Source organism: Prunus mume, linkage group LG8, assembly GCF_029339155.1.
Source record: "Prunus mume cultivar Tortuosa linkage group LG8, ASM2933915v1, whole genome shotgun sequence".
Taxonomy (NCBI): domain Eukaryota; kingdom Viridiplantae; phylum Streptophyta; class Magnoliopsida; order Rosales; family Rosaceae; genus Prunus; species Prunus mume.
The window spans coordinates 13,791,843-13,797,875 of NC_142705.1; the positions used below are offsets into that span (position 1 = coordinate 13,791,843).

General features: G+C 34.4%; 1 long non-coding RNA gene across 1 annotated transcript; it reads right to left on the reverse strand.

Annotated features, from left to right (window-relative positions):
- Window positions 1-2,089: 2,089 nt before the first annotated feature.
- On the reverse strand, window positions 2,090-3,069 carry LOC148914780 (uncharacterized). Its single transcript, XR_016122803.1, has 2 exons — window positions 2,481-3,069; window positions 2,090-2,370 (listed from the first exon to the last, which is right to left on the reverse strand). It is a non-coding gene; the product is annotated as an uncharacterized LOC148914780 (long non-coding RNA).
- Between the last annotated feature and the right edge of the window lie 2,964 nt (window positions 3,070-6,033).

Genomic DNA, 6,033 nt, shown 5'->3' on the forward strand with positions numbered 1-6,033 from the left:
CCACAAAATGAAACAGGCTTTTTTTATGGAGTGAACTTGGACCAAACCATGGTAAGGTTAGGTTTGGAAATACAAATACAACAAATTACATTCGAGCATGTTCTATCCTTTAGACCTTCTCCAACCCATGAAGGGCTAAACCCAAATTTTCCACCTCCAAAAAGTAACTATTTAGGTTTTGGCCGGACTCAAATCGTTTTTCTCCCAATTGTCCAGACTCAAATTTTAAATCTACAACTTTATTAAATTGTTTAAGAATGGTTTAAGTCTAATCTTTTTTTTAATGGAAAAATTTTCTTCATTTAATCTTTTTAAATAACGTCATAATTTAATTCTTTTGAACAATTTGACCTAAAAAAATTGAAATTCCACAAATATAATTTTATTCCAAAAGAAGACACACAACATAAAAGAAAATATTATGTTGACCATTGGATCTGATTTAGATTAATTTAAAATATTATTTTGACCGTTGGATTTAAATTTCAATTGTTGGATCTTTTTTTTACTGTTAAATAGCTTAGATTTAATCTATAACGTTGATTTAAAGTTATTGTTAGAATTATAAAATAAAAAAAAAAATTTGAATTGCAACGGACACTTAAGCGAGAGCGACACGTGGCATGTCTTTGCTTGAGCCTGAACAAAGCCACCAGCGTTGGCCCCAGTGTCTTTTCTAATGCACATGGGTTGTGCTATCTATTGTTGGGCTCCATTGAATAGTTTTGGGTCCAGACAATACTTGGAGTGGTATTTGGGTCCAATTTTGAGTTTTCCCAAATTTTGGCCCCTTCATTTTCTTGAATTGTGAGAGATTTTGGGCAATAATTTGAGATATTTTGGGTTTAGCCTCTTGGTTGGAGATGGCCTTATGGAGTGAAAGGACCGCACTGTTGTAAATTGGATCAATATGCTTCACGAAATAGATATCTTTTGCTCCCAAATAGTATGGTCCTTGCTACTTAATGGTTCCACATTACCACAAAATTCTAGTACTGGCACACCAGGGGACCCTAGGAGGTGCCCTCTTATTGAAGGGATTAATAAATATGGGCTATTGAACTCTCTCTTTCAAATTAAAGTCTTCTTTTTCTCTTCTTTTTTTCCATGCAGTGCTTATAACTTTTTCCAACCGACTGCATATTGAATATCAATAATGTAAACAAATATTTATGTTGATCATGGTAAGGGTCCTTGTATATGTTAGACATTGTCTGGAATACAATACAATTCTTTCACATCGGGTAAGCGATTGGCAACCATTGCGTATCGTACATGATATTTTCTTGGGAGCTTTTGAAAAAGGCTAAAGGAGAGAGAATATTTTGAAAAGAAGCCAAAATGGACAAAAATGCCCTTATTTATTTTTGGATTTCCTAAGGAATCCCTTACATTTGCATATCTTTGGTTTGAAAGTTGAGAGGTTTTTCTGTCTTTTTTGGAAAAGTTTTGGTTTTTTCCAAAAATGAAATTATTTTCTTTGCATCGAGGGTTTTTGAGATAAAATCTAAAACCACAAAGAAATCAAAGACAGTTTATAAATTGGAAACCATATCAAAGTATAAGATGAAGAGCCGCAAGAAATGGGCTTTCGATCGATGAACAAGTAGTGTGGGTCCTAATGTTTATTAAATATCCAGGCCAATATATGGCTAATATTAGGGAATTATCATTTAATTGATAATTATCTAAATTAAATGGATATTGTCGACAATTACTTGACATTAAAGGTAATTAGATAATTGATTCTAATTTATTATAATTTAGGTCTTTGTTATTTTTTAAGGTAAACATATTTTGGCACACCCAGTGGGACTTCTAATACACATATTGATGACAATTTATATTGGTGTATGAGGGACACAAAGGGGTTTTTTTTACTGTTGGTCCCTCTCTTTTCAAACATGGGTTTCAAGTGCTATTAAGTCAGTCCAGTCCAAGCCTACTAAACACAGCCTTAGAGCACCTCCACCCCAAAAGGGAAGGGCAAAAGCAAAGGCAAGACAATGTTTGACATTATTCACATGAATAGTTGCAATGTTGCCTTTTTTGGTTCCATTCCAAAGGGCAAGGACAATGGCAAACACTATTCACTTTACTTTATTTTCTATTTTATTTATACTTAACCATTAATTTTGATAAGCTTTTTAAATAATATACAATTTCCCTTTCTTTCCATCTCTCCAAACAAGAAAAGAAACACAAATTTTGACTTCAATCTCTCTACCCTTTTGTTCTACCCCACATCCACATCCACACAACTCAAACTCTTGCTCTCTGAAGCTTTACAGAAGAAATCTCCTGGCCTTCTTCTTAATTTGCTGCAGGAAAAATAAAAACTAAATAAAAGTTATGCGTCCTCCATCAAACCTGCAGCAGTTGAAATGGTATAACTATCCCAGATCTAAGTGAGCATCCATGATCCATGGTATAAATAAAAAGGAAACAACTTCTTGAAAAAAACAGAAACAAATTCTTACCAACCAACCATATATGATATGGAACCAAAGAAACGAAAGAAGAATTGAAAGAAAGAAGTTGGGGAGAGGAAGAGGAAGAGGGGGCTGGTTATACAGGAACAGGACTGACTAGTGAAAGGAGAAATAAATTTCAGTTGGAGGAAACCCTAGGAAATACTCGGAAGAGAGAGAGAGCCGCTAATACTTCGATTTTTGGTAGTGGGTGGGACGCTCGTAATTCACACATTCTCAAAGCGTATTCTAGGTCTTTGTTATTTTTCATGGTAAACAATGAGATACAAATATCCACACCTAAACAAGTACGAAATAGTTAAGTGAGATCCGACGAGCACTTGGTTGGGCCCTCAACAACGAGACAGAAAGAAATTTATGAGAGAACACGGTTATGTCAGGCTGTAGAAACTCATCCCGGCTGAAAGGTCGGGTGGTTATATTGAGGGAATGATTGAAGAGGATAAAAGATCGGCTTCTGCAGGGAAGTATTTGGTGGCTGTGACGCAACCTCAAGAAAGCAGCTGTTGAATGGGATTAGTGGTCCTTCTGGTTCAGGAAAATCTACCTTACTTGATGCCTTGGCATGGCTGGTATATCTCTCTCTCTCTTTCACACATCATTTCTCCAATATTAGATTAGCAATAATTTATAATTAAAGTAATCGATTAAAGGCTATTTCTCTTTGTTGGATAAGGCAAAAAGACTGTTGGAAGTATTTCTTTTAAAAAAAGGTATACAAAATACTATATATTTCACAACATTCACAATAAAGCCATACTACATGTGAGTTGAGACCTATCTTTTTATGTATAAATAATGTACCTATTTTTTCTACGTAAATATGCCCTTATCAATTTACCTATCATGTATTAGACATGTCCCTTTTTTTTTTGGGGGGAGCATGTACCACAATAATTTTCCAACGAACAAGTACCTGATCAATACTTTTTTGGGAATAAAAATAATTTGTATTAGGTAGATATTATCATTGTTTGTTTAGTATATATATTAGGTTATATATGCATATTGGTGTGTGTCTATTAATTTATTTTTGGTTGAAACGTTTTTTTTTTTGCTCAAATCTTGGAGCACCACTATAAAGTATTTAAACCCATAAAGAACAAGTTCAAAAAATAAGTGCCCAAGAATAGGTTCCGAAATTGTTAGGTTATGTTTAGCTAAGACTTTTAGCTTCCCTTAACAATTTTGTAATTGCACATGTAATTCATCAAGCTCTAGGTTAATTAGACTAGGATAGTCTAGTTTCAGATGATTATTGTGGCTGAGATCAACAGTGGCACGATGCAATCAAGATCTTTAAAGGTGAATCATGCATTGCATATATATTAGGACATATTGAGTCAACGTGATGTGATGACTAGTCATCCATTATTGCCAACTGATTTAATTTCTCATGTGTTACGAGCTATAGGTTTTCTATCCTGATGACTTTTTGTCGTATTATGAAGACAATGAGTGGCTGCCAGCTGAGGGAATTTAATGGCGTGCCCAGTCGGCGTACTGAGAGAATGTGTTTAGGCTCTACAACTCATCCCCTTGGCCATGTATTTATAAGATAACATGTAGGCTGTAGAAGAACTCAACAACACAACATTATTTCTAGGGTTTGCATTGCAGTGAGTAAATTTACATATTTGGCCTGTAAAAATGGCAGAGAGGTCAAGTGGTTATATTGAGGGAATGATTCAAGAGGATAAAAGATCGGCTTCTGCCGGGAAGTATTTGGTGTGGGAAGACATAACGGTGGTGGCTGCTCAAAACTTGAGAAATGGTGCAACCTCAAGAAAGCAGCTGTTGAATGGGATTAGTGGTCCTTCTGGTTCAGGAAAATCTACCTTACTTGATGCCTTGGCATGGCTGGTATATCTCTCTCCTCTCTTTCACACATCATTTCTCCAATATTAGATTAGCAATAATTTATAATTAAAGTAATCGATTAAAGGCTATTTCTCTTTGTTGGATAAGGCAAAAAGACTGTTGGAAGTATTTCTCTTAAAAAAAGGTATACAAAATACTATATATTTCACAACATTCACAATAAAGCCATACTACATGTGAGTTGAGACCTATCTTTTTATGTATAAATAATGTACCTATTTTTTCTACGTAAATATGCCCTTATCAATTTACCTATCATGTATTAGACATGTCCCTTTTTTTTTTTTTTTGGGAGCATGTACCACAATAATTTTCCAACGAACAAGTACCTGATCAATACTTTTTTGAAAATTTTGTTTCGCATTGCATGTTATTTGAGAAAGACATTGAGGTTCAAAACTTGCTTCGGATGATAAAATCACTTGAAAACAACATGGTTAAACAATCTGAATCTTTTGATGCTTTACAATTTTAAAATATAAGATTGGAACATGAACTTAAGTTGGAAAACGAAAAGATTCAAGGTTTAACCATTAGTGCTGGAAAAATTGATAAAATGCTCAATTTTAGAAAATTGTTTGGTGATAAACGAGGTTTAGGATATATAAATGAGTCTTCTACACCTTCATCATTTGAGACAATCTTTGTCAAAGATGTGTCAACTCAAAAGCTCCAAAATTTGTTCATGGTCTCAACTTGGGTTTCGATTCCATAAATATTGTTTTTAAGCGAAAGCTGTCTCCTCCACAATCAAAATTTGTGCCTACCTGCCACCATTGTGGTGTGAAAGGACACATTCGACCTAGGTGTCATATCCTTAGGATTAAGTCTCAAGTTTCCAAAGAAAGTGAGTTTAAGACTCATGTGTCTATCTTTTAAGGGGTATGCGGCTATAAAGTCTGTGGTTTGTACAAGAGATAAACATTCTTCACTTGCAAAATTTGGTTTTCAACAACCAAAAAGGTTCATTCCTATATGCCATCATTGTGGCACATTAGAACACATTAGACCAAAGTGTTTTGAGCTTAGGAATTTTGAGCAAAAACCTTTTGTTCATTTCAAGAAAGTAAATGATGACTCACTTCAAACTCAAGTGAATGATCTTCTTTATAAAGTTGTCAAAATTCCTAACGTGATCTCTTTGCCTCATAAAGTCTCGAAAGTGAAGCAAATTTGGATCAAGAAGGAAGACCATGTTCTTCCTCATGTTGGTGACTAGTTTCTTTATCTTATGTATCTACATCATTCTCTTGCTTGTGTGTGCTTCATGGAGTCTAGATACATTGTCATGCATTTGCACCTTCTTCTTTTGTTTGATTAAGATTCATTTTTTTTTTTTTTTAAATGTGGTCATTGCATGCATGTCTTTCAATCATCTCTCTCATAGCGCTTTGAATATTGGGTGATCAACAAAATTTCATGTTCTTTTGAACTTGTTCACATTTATCTTGTTGGTCTTGTCCAAACTTTTTCCATTGGTGGCAAGGAATACATCTTAGCCACTGTAAACGACTTCTTTGGGTTTATTTGAGTCTCATTCTTGCTTGAAAAATCAAAAACCTTTCAAAGGTTTAAATTTGTCTGCCATCTTTTACAAAATGTCAAGATGACTAGTCATCTGCCTCTTGTTAGAATTAGAACAAATCATGATTCAGAGTTT